Source organism: Danio rerio, chromosome 14 (assembly GCF_052040795.2).
Source record: "Danio rerio strain M-AB ecotype USA chromosome 14, GRCz13ab, whole genome shotgun sequence".
In the NCBI taxonomy this organism is placed as follows: domain Eukaryota; kingdom Metazoa; phylum Chordata; class Actinopteri; order Cypriniformes; family Danionidae; genus Danio; species Danio rerio.
In genome coordinates, this window is record NC_141034.1 from 31,962,529 (window position 1) to 31,987,783 (window position 25,255).

The window sequence follows — 25,255 nt, forward strand, 5'->3', positions numbered from 1 at the left end:
CTATTTTGTGTCTGACACATTAAATATTGCATTTTAAAATACTGATTTATTTTTATATATTAATAGCGGAACAGAACAACAGAGCATCTTCAAGCACCTGCAGTGTTTAGCACAGAAGAGCAGAATAATCTAAATAAAATGAATAAAATAAATAGGACTGCCCTAAATTATTTTCACTTAAATAATTAATTTATATTACAAAACGAAAATTCTGACTGATTCTTTTTAATAACCGGGATAGGCTTTTTTTTCCAATCATATGTTTTTTTCTTCCGTCAAATAAAAATAGCTGACTTCCTCAAATTGCCCGCTCCACGGAAAATATGCATTTTTTTTAATGCCCCGCTGTTATTATTATAATCACAAAACCTTTTACACTTTTAATAGAAATCATTATCTTAAAGAATATGTCCTGATATAGCCTATGGTTTCCTCTCTCTCCCTCGCGGCTCAAGTGCGCGCGCTGCGTGATGAAAAGACAGCAACAACGCGCGCATATGTAGACTTTTTGTAAACAGTTTTGTTGTTTAAATATGATATTGCATTAATCTGCGTACATGCTTTAAGCTGTAAAATAAAAAAGTAAAGCCTATTTGTTGCGTTTATTACGCAGATCCAGGTCAACATAAGCGCTGGTTTAGGATCAACAGGTCTGTATCAAACAGCAATATTCTTCTTCCATTTTGCTTCTTTGGCAAATGTGTCTGTAGGCACGGGTTATACGTTATCGTCCCGCAAATTAAGTATGCCTTGCAATCAGCTGGGTATCGATTGTGCAAAAGTGTTGCTGTCTGTGTTGTTACAATTGTAATATTTAATACTATTGTGATATTCAAGATTTGTATATTCATACAGCTCTGGATAACTTAAAACAACGATTAGACCTTCAGAGCGGTGTTAATGCGTCCTGAAGTAAAGCGAAACGGCTTTAAACTCCAGCAAGATAGAGTGATTATATGCAGAGCCATATACCTTTTTCTCTAAATAAAGTATAACTATAGAAACTGTGTTCATCTTAACTGAAAGCTTCGTCGTGTTTTTTGACCTCACGCATCGCGGACCTATCAGTCAGCACTCTCAAAGGTTTAAACAGAAAGCGCACAGCGCGGTTACAGAAAAGTTTGCGCTGTTACCTGACATCTGGTGAATGCCCATCCCTCTCTACGCAGCCACATTAACAGTGTGAGCAAATCATGGTATATGCGCTGAAAATCCGGTCGGTTGTCAAGCGGGGTTAAGTTGGTTTTGTTTTTGAAATTCTTGACACATTCAGCACAAACAGCTTCGTGCGAGCTCTCTCGGCTAAATATTGCGTGGGCTTAAACGGAGCAGTGCTTGTAATGTCGAACGAAAAAAAAGTGTTAATTAGCTCAACTTTTGCAGGCACGCGTGACGTTATTGGAAAGGTAGTCACGGGGTGTGTCGCGATTCTCCCTTATCACACTGCGACACAGGATCGTAGATCTGAGTGTCGCGATTTCGATTTTATATCGTGTATCGTTACAGCCCTATATATATATATATATATATATATATATATATATATATATATATATATATATATATATATATATACAGAGGAAAAAATATTATCAGACATACTGTGAAAAATTCCTTGCTCCGTTAAACATCATTTATGATATATATATGTATATATATATATATATATATGTATATATATATATATATATATATATATATATATATATATATATATATATATATATATATATATATATATATATATATATATATATAATGTATGGACAATTGAAGTCATAATTATTAGCCCGCCTTTGAATTGTTTCTTTTTTCAAATATTTCATTTGTTATATATATAAATGTTATAAATATATATATAAAGGAATAAAGGTACAGTCATTCAGACTCAATAATTAAATAATAATTAAATAATTTTGGTTTCTAATATAAAGTGTGTACACATAAACCTGTCCGTATCCTAGAAAAGCATATTTTGAGGCACTTTTGATATGAACATAGTGCTTAAAAAAGCAATAACATTATTTCTAGGTTATTCATTTCAAAAGAGGAAGGTCTGATTGCATTCTCTCTAGCAGTAGTGTAATGTAATGTTTTAAATATTACAGAAATTGCATTCTCAAACAGCTATCATTCAATTATATCCAAGACTAAAAATACCATATCATGCATGTTACCATAGCTCTTGTTACTTGCGTGAATCAGACTGGGAATGATTTGTTTAAATATGCAGTGCCTCAGGCGATGTCAAGTAATAGTATTTTCTAGTTTCTAGCATTTGCAAGGCCTGTCAGAGATCCTAGCGTGAAGCAATGCATTGTGGGTACATTTTGTAGCTCCTAAACCCAGCCAATGAACTGCGGATGTAAGGATGAAATGTCACTTCTCGCTTCTTTACTTGAAAATGTCACTCATGTAGTGGGCCTAATGAAAAATGGATGGCTCTGACCACCTCCTGCACATTAATAAGCCCTTGCCAATCTGTTCCTGCCGATTATTGCTTATCTTGACACTGGCACGCACCTATCGCCCGCTGTAGGTAAATGAGCCGCTGCATCTACACGCCGGCCAATGTAAGGCAGATATGCTTGATCTGCATTCATATGAAACAAAACTTTAAACAAATCCAAACTGACAGCCGTGTCCGATTTGATATTCACAAAATACCCATGATGTCCCAGCTGCCTGTGCCTGTCCTTCAGCAAACAGATCTCATGTTTGTAGGTTTCAGGATTTGATGTAGATTTTTTTGTCAAAATGCTGTGATTTTGCATGCCAAAATGGAACTATATAGATATAAAAATGCAAGAATTTTGTATGTGTCCATCCTCAGTGTCCTTAATGAATACGAATGCAAAACACAAACGTCTTTGTGAGGACTGTAAAGTTCATAATCAAGTTAATAATAAGTGTTTATTGTTATTTATTTATTGCACTGCAGAAAAACAATTATGAAAACAAACTATAATCTGAAATAAATAAAAATACATAAATAAATTGTAAAACCTCAAATAAAAATAAGTTGGGACATATGGACAACGCAAATAAAAAAAAAGAAAGTAGTGGTTTCTAAATTTACCTTGACTTGTATTTCATTGCTGACAATAGGACAAACATTATTTAATGTGTTCCCCATTATTTTATTATTATTATTATTATTATTATTATTATTATTATTATTATTATTATTATTATCATTATTATTATTAATAATTTTTATTATTATTATTTTTTTTTTATATATAAACAAGTATTCCAATTTTGGTTCTTGCAACACATTAACTTTCAAGAAAGGTCTAGTCCTTTAGGAGCAAAGATGGGCCGAGGATCGCCAGTTTGCCAACAAATGTTTGAGAAAACAATTGTAATGTTTAAAAACAATGTTCCTCAAAGAAAGATAGGAAGATATCAGGATATTTCACCTTCAAAAGTGCAAAACATAATTAAAAGATTCAAGGAATCTGGAGGAATTTCAGTTCGTAAAGAACAAGGGCTCAAGCCTAAGCTGAACAATCATTCACCGATCCCTCAGGTGGCAATCCATTAAGAATCATCATTCATCTATAAGCAATATCACCACATGGGCTGAGGACTACTTTGGCAAATCTTCGTCAAGTACCACAATACGTAGTTACATCCACAAATGCCAGTTAAAACTTTACTGTGCCAAAGGGGAGCCCTATGTTAACAGTGTCCAGAACCACAATTTTCAAATGCAAAATGTGGCAACAACATCCCGTACTGTTGCCCACCTAAAGAATTGTTTCCAGGAGAAAATGGGACAAAATTGCATCTGACACACTTCATGACTTGGTAGGTTTGTCCCAAATCACATACTTATGCACTATTCTACACCATTTTGTAGTATAAATAGTGTAAGTGGTTTGTTCACACTAAAAACTCTAGAAAAGTGCTCTTTAATTACACGGATGATGCACTTCTTCAACAGTTAAAATGAAGTGTGGATTGTCGGACACTTCACGGACTCATCGATCGCAGGTTTGCCTACATAGCAGAAGGAGCAAAGCTATTGTGTGCACATGCTTTATTATACTTTAATTATTTTGAATTGTGAAAGCAAAATTCTCCTACGAGTGTGATTATACTCCCTCCCGATGGTGAATGTGATTATACTCATGGTATTATTTGGTACTTTGTTCATTTATTTCACTAATTTGGAAATTGTTAAACGTCAACAGGAAAACGGTTTAAATTTCTGTTTAGAACAAAAATAAAACTTAGTAAAAAAACAATAGCGTTCTATTTGGGACATCACTACATACATATATAATATGCTACTGAGTGTGTAAGTGCATAAGCGCATAGTGTATTGTGTGCAATTTGGGACGCAGCTGGTGTCTTCAGTCCTTAAACATCTTTTAAGTGTTGTGAAAAGGATTACAACGTGGCAAACGCTTTATTGTCCCAACTTTTTAAAATGTTTTATGAGGACCAAAATTGGAATATAATATATGTATGTAAAATCACAAGGAACTCTTTTAATACTGTCCTGTTTGTGTCTGCAATGAAATACAAGACAAAGTGAATTTTAAAAATCACTACTTTCTTTTTTATTTGCGTTTTCCATACTGTCCTAACTTTTTCTGATGTGGGGTTGTAGACAGAACATACTTTAGTCTATAAAAATAGAGTATATATTATAATATGTATACTATATTGTAGTTTAGAATATTTGCTAATAAAATATTGTGTAATATCTAAATATTATGTTTATGTTTTCTTGTTTGTTGCCAAGGCACCATTTTTTATTTAAAAAAATAACTAAAACATGCATGCAAGCATTTGTTTTCAACAACTATACATTACAAACTTTTTAAAAATCTTTTTATGGCAAATAAATACTAAAAATTATAACAACCATTTGCTTTGTTTGTTTTCATCATCCTTTATTAGCACAAACACAAGTGTTTATTAAGACTGTTTAAGCTAATTAAACACTAACTGCCACACATGCTGTAGCTTTGATAAATGCATTTTGTTTTTCACAGAGCACACAGTGGTTTCTAGACTATAGTGTGGTCTTATATTACTGTATAGGGTCCTCCATCATGGCATCAGGAATTGTCTTTTCTTTTATTTGCCTGTGACCACAGGGCCTGATATCTCATTAATTGTTTCAACCTTTCAAATCATTTGAATAATGCAATTGTTTCTTTTGTTCGCAAACTAATTGAACCCAAGGGGGGAAAGTTAAGTATTAACATTGCATGAAGAGCTGCTTTCATTTCACTTCACTCAGCATATACCTTGAAGGAGAGTCAATTAAGTCAAAGAAGTCTACAGTTACTTCTAAGCAAAATAGAAGGATTTCACATAATTTCTTTGAGAATGTTGCATGTTGCCACAATGAAAGAATCATTGGGTGATTCTCAGCCACAACCTAGTTAATAAGAAATAAAATCACAAATTTGGAGTTTACTAGATAACTTGACATATAAATTCATCACCTTAGAATTATAAGGTTCTATCTGACATTTTGGTCAAAACTGAGTTATTGACATATTCCTATTTAATGACAACCTATTTACATTATGGCATGCTTTTTTACAAGTTGTTTACATTTTAGGACTTTTTAATTAAAAACAAATGTTACACACATACTGTTTGCTATGGAATGCAAAAAAAAAAAAAAAAAGGAAGCTCAATATCATTTAGAAAGCAGATAGAACCTTATAATTCCAAGGTGACAAATAGTGGAGTATAAATTAAGTAATAATAATAATAATAATAATAATAATAATGATAATAATAATAATGATAATAATAAAATAATAATAATAATAATAATAATAATAATAATAATAATAATAATAATAAAACACTCAGTAAAAAACTTGTGCAAAATAATATGCAAAAAAAAAAAAACAATCTTAAACTTGATTTCATTAAATGTTCATGATGTTGGAAATGTTTGCAGTTCCAATTTAATTGCAATGTCTCATTTGTATATTAAAAACATATATATATATATATATATATATATATATATATATATATATATATATATATATATATATATATATATATATAATAAGAATTTAATACAAAAAAACGTTGCAATTTTTAATGCTTTTTTATGCAACATTATTAAACTGTTATGAAATAGCCGGAAGTAACATACATAAATAAATTATTGCATCAATAAATTATTACATGTATTACATTTACAGCTCATTCAGGTCGTATTATTATTTGTTGGCAAAGCAAGTTAATTTATATAGCACATTTCATACACAGTGGTATTTCAAAGTGCTTGTTAAGTTTGACGTCAGGCAAAGTGGCTTCCAGGACCTTGCGCCATATCAAACCCTATGAGGACAATCAACAAATAGTAATAATAAACATTTACAAAGCGATGTAATATTTTCCAAAAATCACAGACGCTATATATACATTCATTTTCTTTCCGGCTTAGTCCCTTTATTAATCAGTAGGTGCCACAGTGGAATGGACCATCAACTTAAGGCAGATTTATACTTCTGCATCAAGCGCACGCGTATGCTACGGCGCAGCCTACGCATGGACGCATAGCCCTCACCGTTGCCGTCAACGTCACTGACACACACCTCTCAAATAATGTAACTAAACGTCAAATATTTTCTCAATTCAAATGAGTAGCAGCTTGAACCCGGAAACAGTATTTCATACGTCACCGATACATCTTGACTTAACAAGCGGATGAAAAAAAAAAGAAAAAAATATATATAATGTGATCTGTCAAATGTATCACAATACCCATTCAGTAAAGGCACGGCTAAACAGATGTGTTAAGTGTAATATTTTTAACTCAATAAATGCATTTGATTTATTTTTTCATAATTTTTTTTATTAATTAATTATTATTTCAACCATCATGTTGATAGATACTGCATTTGATATCTACTAATTGTTTTGCTGGAAATTAAGTAGTATCCAATTGTTTCATTGATTGCTCTTTTAAGCAGCCAGATTTGTGATAACAACAAAACAAGTCATATATAACTACCGAAAGCAATGAGAGACACCCATAGACATTGGGAATTGTAAATAAGGCAGTAAAGCTTTTAATAATCGGTTATTGGCTACAGTAAATTGCAAAATGTGAACATGGATGACTGACACGTTGCTGGTTCCTTAACATCTGTTCATCTTCACAAAGTGTAAATGTTAAGCAATAACCCTGCTGTCAGCTAGCTTGTTCCATTATTCCGTCAGATCTTCTAACTTGGTCAATATATCTCTCAATTTCAATCTCTGCAAGTGTTTCTAATATGATAGATCTAGTTTTGAGAGCCTAGTTCGGTCCTGATCTGCATGAGAAGGAAATTAAAGGCTTAGATGAATCACTTCGTCTCCGCTCAGTCGGATCATCTGTGTTTATCCTAGAAAATTCAAGGTATTGCTAATCAGTGGTTTAAACACCATCGCGTAGCTTTCAGCCTGAAAATGATTTAATGCATTGCTTTATCTGCTGTCACCTTGGCAGCAGAGAAATGTGTATTTGCTCAGTCAGCCTACATTTGATTTATCTTCCATGGTACAATATAATTTACAGACATGCTTCAGGATTTTTTCTGTTATTATGCGTCAAGCCAGAGGCCTCTGGGTCATTCAAGCAGATATTCTCTGTTTTAAGAAAAGATGCTTTGAATTTCCGCCTCTCAAATGAAATCTTTCAGACTCCAATATGTTTATTTGCACATTCCACTTGGTTCTAATCAAGGATTGTATGAGCAGTTGTGCTCATTTATTACCAAGGAACTGCAGGTAAAAGAGAACAATCAGGGTGGTGTTTTGTATATGAGAGTAAGCACTGAAACTCTTTTGATGGTTAAAGGGTAATTACATTTTTCAAAAAAAGTTTTTCAATTGCTGTTATCTAAATTTAACTATTAAAAATAGCTCTGTTTTTCATTTTATTTTGAAACAAGTAGTTGGACCATAAAATAAAGGACTATTTTTTCAAGTGTTGCTCAGTAGTAGAATTTAACTTTACTGTTTTTCTTTTATTATTATTATTATTGTTTTTAACGTTTTTTAGATGGGCAGGGCAGTAGGTAGTGCTGTCGCCTCATAGCAAGAAGTGTATGAGTGTGTATGAGTGTGTATAGATGGTTCACAGAGATGGGTTGCAGCTGGAAGGGCATCCACTGGGCATCAACTTTCCAACCATTTTCCCAAAACTCATAAAACTGGTCTCTTTCAGGCAAAGCATGTCAAGTTGAATGGTGTCTGATTTTTCCACAACAGCAATTTTGGGCATCTGCCATTTAGATTTTTGTCAAAAAATGCTATATTTTGCAAACATATTCAAACATAGTAGTTAAAAACTTCTGGAGCAGTGCCACCTTGTGGCCCAAAGTTATAAGCATTTTTATTTAATTTTTTATATATATTTTATTTATTTGTTTTTTCACCAAATTTGACTCAGATGTTCTTCAGACCAAGCTGGCAAAAAGTTAAATAAATCATGTTGATAGGTAACACAGATTTCGTTTACGACACCGACAAATGTGCTGACATGATGCCAAAGATTGTCTGAGGCTGTAATTCTGCAACATTTAGACATACTGACACTGAACCTTAAGTTTGTCATAGGCACCTCACAATAACCACCACACATAAATCTGGTCACAGCACCACCTAGTGGCCATGTGTTATATACCCTTAATTAGCCATCAGGAATGAATCTTCCAAAATGGCAAATAAATGTTGATTGCATAGGTTAATTGTGGTAAAATTGTTATCAAGTTTCTTGTGTCAAGCCAAAAGCGTAGATACCAAACATGCCATATTTGGGCAAACTTCTTGTCCGTCATATTGATTTTGGTCAAAAAGCTTCTTTTACAATCTTATCTTCTTATCTTACAATCTTATCTGCAATGCTTAAACATATTGACACTGATCTTTAGGTCACTGGCAATCCACAATGACACAAACACATACATTTGGTTAACAGCGCCACCTAGTAGTCAGGAGTTACACATACCATCAAATTTATAATTCTGCCACTTATTGGTCAAAATTTTGAGTGAAACATACTTCAAATGTATCAAAACATCATGTTTCACTTGGTCTGATGCTCCTCACTAAATTTTTGGCCTTTGGACTGCTTTGCTTATTCTGCCTAGACTGCCTTGCTCATCCTGGCTCTGAACTGGTTGGTCCCTTAATTGCTGCTTGCAGCTATTATTATTATTATTATTATTATTATTATTATTATTATTATTATTATTATTGGTAATAGTAATAAAAACAATAATGACTGGAGTAATAATTTCATTCATAATCAAATTCATTTAAAACTACATACATTAATATTGTTATTGTTATTTGTTATTTTTATATACATTTAATACAATCCACCTTGATTAACAGAATAATTTTATTTAAATTAATTTAAAAATTAATAACAAACAAAGTGACCCCAAACATTTTACCAGTAGTGACATGTATGTGGAAAACATATTGGTGCACATGTGTGCCTGACACATATATTTGGAAAACTTGTAGGTGAACATGTATGCCAGAGACATACAAGAGACATACATATGGAAAACATATAGGTGCACATGTATGCAAGAGCCATACATGAGACATAGGTGTGGAAAACATATTGGTGCACAATATGCAAGAGACATACATGAGACATATATATGGAAAACATTTAGGTGCACACATATGTGAGAAACTTACAAGACATAAACTTGGAAAACATGTAGGTCCACATATATGCGAGAAACTTACAAGACATAAATGTGGAAAACATGTTGCTGCAAATGTCAGAGACATACATTTGGAAAACCTGTAGGTGCACATGTAAGCCAGAGACATACATGAGACATATATGTGAAGAACATGTAGGTGCACATGAATGCGAGAGACTAACATGGGGCATATGTGTGGAACACATGTAGGTGCAAATGTAAGGTAGAGACTTACATGATACATTTATGTGGAGAACATGTAGGTGCACATGTATGCAAGAGACACACATTCATTCATTTTTTTTTCGGCTTAGTCTCTTTATTAATCTGGGGTAGCCACAGCGGAATGAACCACCAACTCATCCAACACGTTTTTATGCAGCGGATGCCCTTCCAGCTGCAATCCATCTCTGGGAAACATCCACACACACATACACTACGGACAATTGAGCCAACCCAATTCACCTGTACCGCAGGTCTTTGGAATGTGGGGGAAAACCGAAGCATCCGGAGGAAACCCACGCCTACGCAGGGAGAACATGCAAACTCCACACAGAAACGCCAACTGACCCAGCCGAGGCTCGAAACAGTGACCTTCTTGCTGTGAGGTGACAGCACTACCTACTGTGTCACCAAGAGGCATACATGGGACATTTATATGAAGAACATGTAGGTGCACATGTATGCGAGAGACATACCTGAAATAAGTAAGAAATGTGTAGGTGCACATGTAAGCCAGAGACATATATGTGAAGACCATGTAGGTGCACATGTATGCAAGAGACATATGTTGAGAACATGCAGGTGCACATGTAAGCCAAAGACATACATGGGACGTATATGATGACTATATGTTAAAGACATATATGTCTCATGAATGTCTCTCGCTGACACATACATGTAGAACACATATAGGTGAACATGTATTCCTACATGAGTCATACATGAGACATGTATGCGGAAAACATTGGTGCACATGCATGCCAGGCACATACATGAGACATACATGTCGAAAAATTATAAGTGCACATGTATGCGAGAGACATACATGAGACATATATGAGGGGAACATGTAGGTGGACATGTATGCCAGAGACATATACGTGGAACACTTATATGTGTAATTTACTATTTGTTTTCTACATATATGTCTCATGTATGTCTTATCAATGACTTTTGAAAAGATGTGTCTATTGTCATGAGACTGGTCTTGCATATTCTTTGTATTACACAGAGAACATTGATATAATGTATTCCTTAATTGACACGACTTCTTGTCTTCCTTAAATTAGTTTGAAAATCTGTTGTTTTGAACTCTCCATAGATCGTTAGCCCAATTTCCAGCAAATTTGGCTGACAGTAGCACCCAGGCCCGTGCAGGGACTGTCCAAAGGGCATGTGCAGGAAAAAATTTTTGGAAGGGGTGGGGTGATGTTGTTCTGATCAGCGGTGTTGTCGCGCGTACTGAAGGGCGGTAGGGGAGAGTGGGGGTGTCGCGGGGGCACTTTTGATCGTTTTGGAAGGGCACTTTCTATCCAAGACTAAAAAGGGCATTTGCACTGCATAGGTTGAGCCCTATGTGTGCACGTGCCTGGTAGCACCGCTAACTGACTGTTTTGAGGATTGCATAGGAAGGGCAACGTTTCCTGTAATGGATAGAAAGGAAATCCCGCCATGTTTATATTTATTTCAAAGTTTTCATGCCTAAGGAAAATAAAGCAAAGAACAGCTTCACATTTTAGAGCAAGGGTCATCCTCTGGTTGTTCGATGGTTTGCATATAGGGAGGATTGGTTCGTTAATGTTTAATGCCACCCTTCATAGAAAGATTGAAAATATCAGAGAAATACAGGAAAATACCTTTACAGGACGATAGCGGGATAGAATTGTAAAATACGGGAGAATCCCTGGAAAAATGGGAGGGTTGACAACATCTGTGCAGTGCCGGATGACTCATCAGTAGTTTAAGTTTGTTCATACACTAGTTATTTCAGATTTGAAAAGTCCAGAATATTGATGGCCTTCTCACACACACATGAAGAAAAAAAACACATAACATGTCATTCATATCGATCTTCATTCTTAAACACAAAGCAACAAAAAGGAACGAATAAAAAAAAAAGATGATGTGACCTTGTGCGTGAACAGAGCAGGCACTCGTTTATTCACAAACACACAAAGATGCATTCACACATATCCCCCCTTACACACACACACACACCCCCCTCTCCTCAACTGTTGTATGCGCACATCCACATGGGTACACAAGCAAGCACACGTTCACCTCACTCTCATATCGCAGTTCGCTGCACATCTATAAATAGGCTGTAGGGCACCACACAGCCTCAATATGCTACTCCCATACACTTCCACTGCAATTATCCCAAGGTGTATTTCAGTTAAGCAGTCAAGCACAGGAAATCAACCCCTCAGTTCATTCAGCCATTGGTTAATAGCACTGAAAATATCTAATAGTCAGTAGCAATCAGTGTAGTCGATGTGTGAATTTTATTTTATTTTTTCTGTAAACAATCAGTTTTAACTGATGCATGAACACCCTGTTTTAGAATTCATAAAAAATAATAAATAAAAATGTTTATTTATTATTTTTTTGTTTCATTCACAGCATAAGAAGCGATTCTAGACACAAGGCATGCCCTTGTTGGCTTGTCCTCATTTTTGTGTGACACAATTTTTTACCTGGAATTCTGCATGAAGGCAATTTTCCGTCTCATTGTTAAAAAAACGTCTGCTAGTTAAATGTCTTGCAGCTTCTCTTTTATATAGACATTGCTTTTTTTATTTTTATTCAGCGTGCGAAGGAGCTGTGAGAGGAAGAGAGCTGTATTTTATTTGCTTGGCTAAGGCTTCTATTGAATGTGGAATCGGCAGGCAGCATCTTGACTGGGCCGAGGGGCGGAGGGGCAAGTTTGAGAGGCTCTCTGAACGAAAGAGGCTTTGATATTCCCTCATAGGTCGACGGTGACCTTCTTCTGCTCCTGATGAACCCAGGGAACAGAGACGTAACGCGGATGAATTGTTCCGCAAGCTGTCCTTTCGCCTTGTGTGCTGCAAACTGTAATGAAACAACTGCAGTCTGCATGTGGCCAGAGGGATTAACTCCTGGAGATCTAATACACACACAGATGCACGGATAAATAAAAAAACATACAACAGCCTGGCAGCTCAGTGGAAAGAAGAAAGGGCAACCTGTGGACATTTCCTTTAAGATATTTTTATAATACACGCAGTGCAGAGCCGTGGTGAATAACCGCCAGGGTCTGGAGGAACTTTAAAACTAACCCGGTGTGGTTGTGTAACGTTTATATTCTTACATATTTGACTACTGTAATATGATGCAATATAATCGATGTCAGTAGGGCTGTTTTAACATACTGAAATAATTGAGATATTACAAACATGCATATTGCAATATACACTGTAAAAAATGCTGGGTTCCACACAATCGATTTGTGTAGGGAAAAGATGAAGGAATTAAGCTTATTCCTTTTTATACATTTAAACGGATTGAAAATAGAACAATTGTGTCAAAAAAAGCTTAGGAATTGTGTTGTTTCAGCTCATTTAAAAAATGATTTTGAGCAAACAACACATAGCTTTGTGGGTGTACACAACTCAATGGTTTACCAGCAATCAAGCCATGTTAAATTGATAGATCACGCAAAAAATGAAAATTTCCCCACTGTTTACTCACACTCAGGTGATTCTAAACAATTACGAATTGGTTTCTGCTGTTGTACACAAAACATGATATTCTGAAGAATGTAAGGCGGAAGAAAGTGCAAAATGTGCATTTTAGTTTGAACCACCCTTTTAAAAAAAGCTATATGACTGCAAAATAACTGTTTTTGTTTGCCTAATTTTTCTTGTTGTGTGCAGGTTGATAAATAAAGTTTACGTTTATGATTGACCACGACTGGTCCCACATTAGCTATCATATGATTTACTAATCATTCATTCATTCATTCATTCATTTTCTTGTCGACTTAGTCCCTTTATTAATCCGGGGTCGCCACAGCGGAATGAACCGCCAACTTATCCAGCAAGTTTTTTACGCAGCGGATGCCCTTCCAGCCGCAACCCATCTCTGGGAAACATACACACACACACACAAACACACACACACACACACACTCATACACTACAGACAATTTAGCAATTTAGACTGTTGGGGAAACTGGAGCACCTGGAGGAAACCCACGTAAACGCAGGGAGAACATGCAAACTCCACACAGAAACGCCAACTGAGCCGGGGATCGAACCAGTGACCTTCTTGCTGTGAGGCGAACGTTTTACCCACTGCACCACTGCGTCGCCCAATTTACCAATGAGTTAAATCCAAATATACATAAAAAAAACAAACATATTTTCTTACCTTTCAAGAGTTCACAATTAGCTGATGATTGATTAAAAAGCTTGTTTGGCATAAGATCCTCGAGCCCGGGGCTCCCTCCTTTTTGCAAGGCGAGAGGGAAGTTTGAGCTTAGGTAGATCTCGAGAACTAACCCCTAATAATTAAGGAATAGGCCGAACGAACAAACTCAGAGGAGCTCTGGAGTTCTTCCTGAGCTCAGACTATCCTCTCTTCCGATGAAACGCCAAAGAGCCCTGAGCTTAAGGATCTCCCGGTCACCATCTAAATGTGAACTCTTAAAAACTATACTAGTGGAACAAAATAGTGTTGATATGTATTTTATTATCATTATCATATTTCTTTGTTTTTGCTTAATTTGTTATATAATATGTTATATGTAACATTAAAATGTGGCCGTTTACTTACAGAAAAGTACAAAGTTACAGAAAAGTTATAGTGATGCTTTCTTTTCCCTGGAATCATTTGAAATGGACAGTATAAGTGATAATATACATGGTTCTTTCTGATGTTGAACAATAATGTAGATGTTTTTAAAAAAAGCCAAAAACCTATTACCGTTGCATTGCATAGTAAAACAAACAAACAAACAATCAAACAAACAAAAAGAAAAAAAATACTATGGACATCAATGGTTACAGGTTTCCCCCTTTCATCAAAATATCTTCAGTAGAAAGAAACGATGAGAAAACGATGACAGAATTAAATTGTTTTGGTAAACTATCCCTTTAATGTAATGCTAGAAATACCACCTACACCATATGTATGCTATATCCATGGCCATTCATTTTTATCTATTTTTTCATTCATTGGTGTCATCCCAGATATTTTTTGAAAAGTTTTTTTTTTTTTTTGCATAGTCTGTCATGCAGGTTTATATATAAAAGGAACAAAGTTTGAAAGCAGTAGGACAAGATGAAATAACTAAACTACACTCACTAGCTACTTAATTGGGTACACCTGTTCAACTGCTCGTTAATGAAAACTTCTAATCAGCCAATCAGATGGCAGCAACTTAGGCATGCAGACATGGTCAAGGTGATCAGCTGTAGTTTAAACCGAGCATCAGAATGTAGAAGAAAGGTGATTTAAGTCACTTTGAACCAGACGATCTGCTGCAGTTCAAAACGAGCATCTACTGTGGGCATCTACTGTTTTCTTGGCACAATTTCGGCTTATTAGTACCACCAATTGAGTATTGTGTCAATGCTACAGCATACCTGAGTATTGCTGCTTACCATGTCCATCTCTTTATGACCACAGTGTACCCATCTTCTGATAGTTTCTTCCAGCATGATAACATGCCATGTCAAAGTACAAATTATCTCAGACTGGTTTCTTGAACATGACAATGAGTTCACAGGACTCAACTGGCCTCTACAGTCACCAAATCTCCATCCAATAGAGCACCTTTGGGATGTGGTGGAATGGGAGATCTGCAGCAACTGCATGCTATCATGTCAATATTGACCAAAATCTCTGAAGAATATTTCCAGTACCTTGTTGAAGGATTAAGGCATCTCTTAAGGCAAAAGGGGCCCAACCCAGTACTAGCAAGGTGTACCTAATAAAGTGGCCAGTGAGTATATGTGAACTGAAAAAAAAGCTCAAGTAATGTAGAATTGCAGGAATGCACATCCATGCTTACATTATAAAAATGTTTTAATTGAATCAAATTAACTTTTCTAGTCATTTAAACTTACAACAATCAAACTAAGTTATTTATATAACTTAAAATGTAGTTGAAAACTGATTAACGTAATAAAATAAGTTAAAGGAACATAAAAATATTTGTTGGCTTAACTTTTTATACTTATTATTATTATTTTTTTTTTTGCAGTGTAAAATATGATGAAGTTTAATTGTGATCGTTTGCTAAAAAATAAAATGCAATTTTTTTTTCAGCTCATAACATTTACAAACTGTCAAGTCCCGCTCAAATGAAGGTAATACAGGCTGATAGCTTGATCTTTTATCTAGGCTAAAATATGTCAGGTAAAAAAATAAACCCATTTTCACCCATTGTGAGGTGTAGAACTTTATTCTCACTTGCTGGCACAGTTTACTAAAAAAAAAAAAAAGGTATGAACTGAGACTAATGGGACATTTCACAAGTGTTTTTTGGCTATTCATTTACACTGCTAGGCCATTTGTAGAGCTGAAAATGCAAACATATAAAAAATGTGTAATTGCAAGTTTTTAAACCCTACCATTATTTTCTCATCTCTGATTAAACTTTGCACAGCAAAGGAGCAATTCCAGCATTATGGATGTGACATTTGCAGTAAAAGCTTAAAACACATTAAAAAGAATGTATACGTTAGCACTATATTAAAACATCTCTTTATATTTTCCAAGACAGCTAAACACAAATTTAAAGGATCAGGAAAAAAAATCAATAAATCTGTATTTATGTTTTATATGTAAATGACAGAAATAAACATGAATTGTGGATATGACAAAAAAAAAAAAAACCTAGGCTTACAGTATACAGGAGTCTCTTGCGTGAAAGTTACATTCTAAAGATAATCTGCAATAGATGAAATCAACAAAGTAGTCAGCTTTATTATTCACAATTAATATAGATGCTTTAAGGCTGTAAAAGCCCTCACGACACACTTTAAACATTTTTCTCAGATAGACATTAACATTTCATTCTCGTTTCTGAGAGAACACATTTTGTACTGAACAGGTGACACGGTACGGAGAAGATTAATTGACAGTGGTCTACAGCTAAGCTGGATGCAGAACACAATGCGCTGTAAAAAAAAAAAAAGCATGTCAAGTTGCACAAAAGATAATAATAATAATAATCTGCGAGACTTTGAAAGGTGAACAATGGCAAGAGACCACTGAACAGCATTCTTTGTAGAAATTATGTGAATTAAATGTCACATTCGAAATAATACAAATTAAAAATAGTTGGCTCTCTCTATAAAAAAAAAAAAAACATTTCTTTTGTTTGACATTTTTGTATTTATGAGGGGAAAAAAAGTTGTTATAGACATGACATCTTTTTATTATGGGTGGGACGGGTGTAAAATTGGCACTAGTGTAAATCAAATAAAAAAATTAAAATAAAAAACTGACATTTTTGGTTAACTTTTTTTATGGCAAGGTTGACATTTACATGGGATTGCTCACAGGTAAAATATGACAGTCTTTAAAGAACACCTCATGAGCAACCCCTACATGTATTTTTGTTTGTTCATTGCACAAATGTGCAGAATTTTTCAGTTTCTTGTCCATTTAAGTGCTTCCATGCCAGCTTGATCAGATTAGCAAAGGTTTAAATTATTCTTTTCAAATACATTTTGTAATTGATCTATTAGTTCCAACTCTTTTTTTTAAAGGTCCATCAAAGTTTTGAATTATGCATTTATATTTGATGTTTGATGTAATCTCAGCCGAAACATGATGAGAGGGTGGGGCATAGAGTAGCTCCTCCCCTTAAAAAAAAAACAGCCAATAGTGTTTTTTTTGTTTTGTTTTTTTTTCATCACTGCTCTGCCAGTGAGAGCCATTGAGCTCAAGTGCATCAAATGAAAAGCAAATGAGAAGCGTCTTGAAGGGTTGGGGCATGTCATTTACTTTAGGTTGTTTGCAATCACAAAGTTCTGGTGACATGCAAAATTCAGATGGAGTGCAGGAGGTGAAAAACTGACTGGAAGACATGAGGAAAGTCCGTATTTTAATGATTTTATATCATATTTTAAAAGACGTATAAATAAAAAATAACCCCTGTTGTTGGGCATGATCCTTATATCATGAAGAGGGCTGAGATTTCTACTAAACTCAAATATATTTGCCTGTCATCGAGGCGGTAGATCCTGTATTAAAATGACTATTACTATAGTGTTTGGAAGCAGTTGTGGTACAGCACAACTGTTGTTATTAACAAATTATTCAAAAGGCTTCCGTTTTCTACAGCATAATTAAACAACATGATGCACCACAGTTTACACTAAAATTACAGTATTACAGTTAATCAGTTTATGTTGCAGTATTCTGTACCATTCATTAACAATAACATTCAGACATCATGAAATAACAAATAAAAGCATACAAATGTGCGGTCGCTTAGTCATCGTTATTATTTATTTATTTTTTTTAACAGGGGAAAAGCTCTACAATAATAACCGTCTAGTTTTGTCGCAAGGGTTGCATTTATATTTTGTTCTGTCGATGAACTTACCATCTATAAACATCCAACGCTGCTGCACATCTCGCTGTTCATGTTATGGTTGTTTATTCCACCGAAATACCTGTAAAGACTTGTTTTATTGCAAAACAAGATGGAGATTTCATTACAGCGATTACATGGCAATGTTATCTATATTCTCCTGGATTTTATATGTGTGGTGGTGTTTGCATCTGATTTTCATATAACATATTAACATATTTATACACATAGCTAGACCTGTGTACAATCTTTAGTGCTGTCAAACGAATTATCGCATTCAAAAAAGTTTATACACATGGATGTTTTGAAAATGGATTGAAATTTTTATAATAAACTTTTCACCCTTTATGAGCAAAAACTTTTGAAGTTGTAAAAAGGCTGTTTAGCATCTCTTATTTTGGCTGATTTAAACAGTTATAAACATCATAAAACAGAAACATTTTGATGTTCTGATAGCGATCCTATGTAGAAGAACTTTAAAATCTACTTGTCCTCCATCTGAATTTCGTGTGTCATCAATGATGTCATGTGAAAACAGCCTATTAAGCAATTGATTGGTTATGATGTGATGAGAAACTGAAGTTTGAGGTGAAGTGAATAAAACCATTGATCCATTTGGGCAAAACAGACAAACTACAAGTTTTACATGTTTATATGAGTTTTATATCTTCTAAATGCAAATTTTGTCACTGTTTCGGAGTACGCTAGCTTATAGGTATCCTAAAAACGAATAAAGCTGCAGTCACACTTGACTTTTCTCTCCATAGACTTACATTAAAATGCACGTGAATGTGTCAGAATGGAAATGCAAACTCGTGCAACAAGTTTTGCAGTTCGCTGCATTCAAGCTTGGTGAACTCTGACCTGGAAATCACATCACTTGATTGCATGAGACTAATCAAGGATCAAAACATGAACTCTCTGGACAGAAATTTAAAATATGGACCAGTCGCTCCCTTTTTTAAATGCTACTCATCTTGTTTAATTACTCGCCTTTCTGCAGCGCCGTACTAAAGAATTTTGCCAGCATAAATTCTAGTGTGACTGCAGCTTTAATTCTAATACTAACATCTAAAAAACTTTATTTCATAGGACCTTTAAGTGAGCAACTAGTCTTTAACAAACCGATTACTTGGTTTTGTATAAATACTGTCACTGTCAGCCCAAGAAAAGCAGCAACTTTACTCCATGAAGTTCACTCTTCAAATTCCTTTTCATATAGCAAAACGCTAGATTTTACCTCTTGAAATGTTTGAGATGTGAAGCTTGATGGATTGAAGAGTGTACCGCTATGATAAGATCAGCCAGTGGAAAGCCAATTTAATGGCAATATCCAACAGCAGGATCCTTTGAAGTAAAGTAATGTTACAAATAAACTCAGGTGGCAGACCATCACTGTCAAGATTCAACCCCAGGGTATTTCACGCGCCTCTCTTCCAAAACAAACCGGAAGGGTGAACAATTTATTTATTTATTTACCCGTCCATCCATACATCCACTATATATATATTTTACACACCGCCACTGTAGACCATGAGCTTCATGCACGGCAGATCAGTGAACTTTAATGTCTCTAGGCTCAAAAGCATGACCTTCTTCAACCTTACTTACAGCAACCTCACAGTGGAGATAGTACACTACTGTATGTTGCCTGCTGACCACATTTTTTTCTCTCCTCCATATAGATCTAATAAGCCCTCACGTTTAATTGCGAATGAGTGGATAAACTGTTAATGAGCAGAGATCCGTGAGGTGTGAGCTTGGATGGAGTGGTGTCATAAAGATAATAACCGGGTGTGCGGACGCTGAATGAAAATCATTGTGAGGGGAAAAAGAGGAGGTAAGATTTTCTCTTGTTCTTCCACCAAACGGACACAGGGGAAAATTACATCTTTGATGCTTTACGCTCCTTCCAGAACCAATCTATTCAAAAGGAGCAGAGTGTATCTGGCTTTGCTACAACTAATTAAGACTTAAGAAGGAAAAGAGGCCGTCCTCTTCGATTCGCCGCTGTTCTGTGTGTGAGTGAGATTGCATTTGACTCGTTCTCTGAAGGGACACCGAACTAATACTGGAAATAAAACAACATGGCTTTTAGTATTCTTTCTGCGCTGCGATTCTTGATTCTGTCTTTGCGGTTTACATCGCAAGGACTTAAGTTAAAAACAAATTAATTATTGGCCTGCAGAGTAGCATTATAGACCTGCACGAGATGTTCTGTACTATATGTCTGGTTTCATTGTGGCGTTGGCTGTTTGAAAACCTCAGGCAATGAAGCGGCAGAGATGCATTCAGTTTCAAGTTCTCCGGGGTGATGGAGGTTAATTCGTTCTTATTCACCACACAGCTAGATGAAGGGAATTCATGGAGATCTTTTGATATAAATGTACACTGACATTTATCACCTGTACCTCAATTCCCTCCATCCCTTCCCGCAGGATGTATTGAATGTTTTGTGAAGTGCGGTAAAAGGACTCTGGAACACTGGTTTTACTCCTCGTCTGACCTCGAGGCTATTGTGGGTTCGAGCCCAGCGTGAGTCATGAGTTACACCACCGAACGATGATTTTCTTCTCATCCGAAAGCCCTTTTGGGATGAACCCTGCTTTGGTCGCATTTGGGAGCTTAAAGATTTGTTGTTTTTATTCTTCGCCGGCCTAATGATGATTTATTTAGCCTTTGAACTTCAGCTAAATAACTTTTTTTTTTCTCTCTCCTGGATGCATAAATCATGCAAGTTCTCCCCCTCCTTATTTCTTTGACGGAAATTGTGTAAAAAGAGGTCAGTTTCTCATATTTTCCCTGTCGCTTTTAATAGGCTATTAATGAAGATACATGCTGGATCCTGTGGTTAATAAGACAAGTGTCAGGTTCTTCTTTCCTGCAGAAGACATAGTGAAGAAGCACTGACCGTCCCGCTGTTTCCCTGACACCACTCATCAAAAAAGGGGGGTGGGTTGTGAGGTACGGGCGGGAAGGGGGGGGTTTGTCAAGGCAGAATTACTCCTCATTACCGAGCCGGACGAGCCAGTAAATCATGGCTCTCCACGCCAACAACTTTCTCTATCATCACTCAAAATAGCTCCGTTAGAAGCCGCTCGTGCCTGCTGACCTATAAAACCACAGTGCTGCATCCTCGCTGATCATGTTTGAGCGGTAAGCATGTGTGGCGAAAACACGGCTCAGATGCTACAATCAATTCCACAGTACTCTGTGCGGAAAAGCACTAGCACCCTGCAGGTAAAGGTGACGTATACTGAAGAGGCGAGGGAGAGCATTTAGAATGAAGCCTTGCATCACATTTGGATGTAAACTAATGTTATTGCTTGAAATTGCTGAGTTACTTGTTGTTAGACATTTGCACTGCTGAATGTTTCTTGCTTACCCTGAATGGCAGATACTAAAATGTGATTTAGTGGCACAATGTTGAGAATATTTGTCATATTTCACACAAGAAAAAGTTGATGTATTATAAACTCTTTAAAATTAAAAATAAATACAATTATATTGCAGATAAACTATTAAAATGTCATATTACTCTGCAAATATACTTATAAAATATACTAAATATACTTACACTCTATAAATATACTATACAGAATTCAGCAAAAGGTTTTACTGATTTAAGATATTTTAAAAATTTAGTGTGATGTCTTATTCTTTTAAATTTTAATAAGTGCAGGACAGAATAAGTACAGTTAAAATCAGAATTATTAGCCCCCCCTTTGATTTTTATTTTAAATATTTTCTGAATTCAATTTAAGAGAGCAATGAAATTTTAACAGTGTTTCTGATAATTGTTTTTTCTTCTGGAGAAAATCTTATTTGTTTTATTTCAGCTAGAATGAAAGAAGTTACAAAATTTTAAACATCCATTTAAAGGTCAAAATCAATATTATATATATATATATATTTTTTTTTTAATAGTCTAAAGAACAAACCACAGTTTTACAATGATTTACCCAATTACCGTAACCTGCCTAGTTAACCTAATTAGTTAAACCTTAAAATTGCCCTTTAAGCTGAATATAATGTCTTGAAAAATATTTAGTCAAATGTGATGTAGTCATCATGGCAAAGATAAAAAAATAATAAAAAATCAGTTATTAAAAATGAGTTATTAAAACTATTGTTCAGAAATCTTCTCTCCGTACACAGAAATAGGGGAAAAAATAAACAAGTCGGCTAATAATTCAGGGGGCTAATAATTGTGTCCTCAACTGAAAGTTTTTTTAATTTTTTATTTTTTTTTTTATAACATACATACAGTGTCAAGTAGTTTGTAAAACACTTTTACATTAAATGAGTTTACATATAGCTCACATATAGTAATCCTAATACTTTTTGAACACTTTTTTTTTTTTTTACCACTGTGTGTGGTTATCTTTTTTTTTTTTTTTTTTTTTGGTTCGTGTTGGTTGTCCATGAGACCCTTGTTTGTTCCGAACACTTAATCTGCCTGCTGTTCTTCAGAAAAATCCTCCATGTCCTGCAGATTCTTCAGCTGTCCAGCATCTTTTGCATATTTGAACACTTTCCAGCAGTGACTGTATGACTGCGGGATCCATCTTTTCCCTTTCAGGACAATTGAGAGACTCAATGTTAATCACAACCATCAAAAAAGTTTCAAATGCTCACTGATGCTCCAGAAGGAAACATGATGCATTAATGGCCAAAAGGATAAAAATGAAAAGTAGAAGACTCTTAATGCATTGTGAAGAAGAACAACAGGCAGTTAATATGTTCAGAACAAACAACCCTGCAGGCACAGGACATCAACATGACCTTAGATTGATGTTATACCCCAACATCGCAGGGCATTGCATTTTGTTTGGTTATGAAACTCGTGTTGACGTCAGAACCCAGCATCAGGCTGATGTCAATGTCCAACCTAAAATCAATCAAATATCAATGTCTAATGATGTTATAGCTTGACATTGTGTGGATTATGGTGTCTATCAGATTTTGGTTGCCATACCTGATGAATAAATGTCACAAATGTCATGTTGGATTTTAGTCACTCTCTAACACTAAAATCAATCAAATATCAACATCATTTATTGTCGTTATTGGACATCGGACATCTTAGACGCTTACAAGACATTGGATTTTGGTCACCATGACCTACATCTAACACAATATTAATGTCTTGTGATGTGTATCAACTGGGAGGGAACTCATGAAAAACCATTACAAGCAATTAAAATAAAGTAATTCATTCATTTATTAATCAATAAGAAGATAAAATATCTTACCATGGACAGTAGTACATAAAATGTTAATTATATGTAGAGTATGTCTAAATATCATTTAAAGGTCTGCTAGCATAACCTATAAAAAGGTGTCAGCTAACATTCAAATCCATTGAATATTTATCTTTCATTTTTATTTAATTATAGTTAATGATATGTTAATACACATTAACTAATCCGGCTTATGGTGTGGCCAGTATTCTTATATGATATATTGTAGTAGGATTATATAACCCTTACTGAACATACATGTGGCAAGCATCACATAAGCCTCGCATCTTTTTTTGTATTTTTTTGACATGTAAGCATTCCAGAATTGCTCCTTCCATGTGTGTTCCACATGTCCTTTAACGTGAAGCTCAAACAACATAAATGATGCTCATGTGCTCATTGTGCACAACTATTGAAAACAAAATGGAAAAACGCTTGCTATTTTTATTTAGGGTCTTAAAAAGTATTAAAAGCTGATTAATCAATTTTGAGAAATTTAAGCCCCATTACAAAGTCTTAAATGCTGTTAAAAGGTATTACATTTTGCATCATTTTTGATTATACAGTTGCGTAATTATAGTTGTATGCTGAAGTTTGAAACTTTGGGATGCTGTGTAGTTTATGAAATTGATAAAATATTTGATGTCACTCTGCTTTGTTAACTGTAGTAATGAAGGCAGCACCATTATTTATGCTGTTCTATAGGTGACACCTTCTAGATTAATATTTTAAGTATTAAGTATATATATATTAAGTATATGAATAATGTTTTAGTTTAGGATTAGTTTCTTACAATCAATGTTTAGTGAATATATTTAAAATGTCTCCAATGTTACCGGGTCAGACTTAAAGTGGGGATTTATGTCTTAAAATGTATGGAAAGAGTCTTAAAGTTCTTAAAAGATATTGCATTTTACTCTATGATTCCTGTATATACCCTGTTATTATTATTCTGGAATTTTTGGATTTATCTGATATGGATTTGAGTAAAATGTAAATGTTTATTTTTATCCTGTAAAGATCTCAAAACATTTATTTCATGATTTAGATTTTTTATTTCTTTTTTATTATTATTTATCAGAAAATGACACTTGGACAGGTTAGAATATATTAATTTGTTGCAATTGAAAGTCAGAGTCCACATAACTTTGATTTCAAACACTGTCATTGTGTTGTCTAAAGATAAACATGAACATGTCTTAGCCTGGCATGCTATTCTAAGCCAAAAATAGAGACTATTTTAAATGTGAAATTGTATATTACAGTAGTTCCAAAAGTGCTTCACTATTTATTTACAGTATACATAATCTTTTAACTTTGTTGCATGACTGTAAACACCAACATCACATCATCAGTAATGCTAAGAATCATTTTCTGTTTGAAAATGGATTACCTACAGACACAATGTTTTCCTTTTGAGTTAAAACTTCCAGTGTTAGTTTTCAGTGAAGCGGTCCGATTTGTCCTGGCCTAACCTTGGCTAATCAGGGTCTCTCTCAGCGCTACGTTTACAAATAGCATGTTGCAGTACCTTGACATTCGTCATGCTCCCTGGTGAAAAATGACGTCTCACTCCATTACGTTCCTGCCGTGCAGACTGCTCGTCCCATTAGACGGAGCTCCATGTCGCGCCGTGTTACTGCAAGCTCCATTGGCCTTTATTTCACCATCAGCCAGATGAAACGGTTGATATTAACAATCTGTTTCTTGATGTATGCCTCTCTCTGATA

General features: G+C 34.9%; 1 protein-coding gene across 4 annotated transcripts in view; it reads left to right on the forward strand.

Annotated features, from left to right (window-relative positions):
- The window catches only part of LOC147833971 (uncharacterized), a 386,870-nt gene that overhangs the window by 283,595 nt on the left and 78,020 nt on the right, over window positions 1-25,255 (forward strand). For 2 of the 4 annotated variants that reach the window (XR_015507557.1, XR_015507565.1), the window contains one exon: window positions 19,968-20,122. The exons of 1 other annotated variant lie outside the window; for it this stretch is intronic. The gene's annotated coding sequence lies outside the window, so the exon portion shown is untranslated. Of the gene's footprint in view, window positions 1-19,967; window positions 20,123-20,198; window positions 21,798-25,255 lie in introns of those variants that run through there. One more of the 4 variants, XR_015507559.1, reaches the window with a different exon arrangement.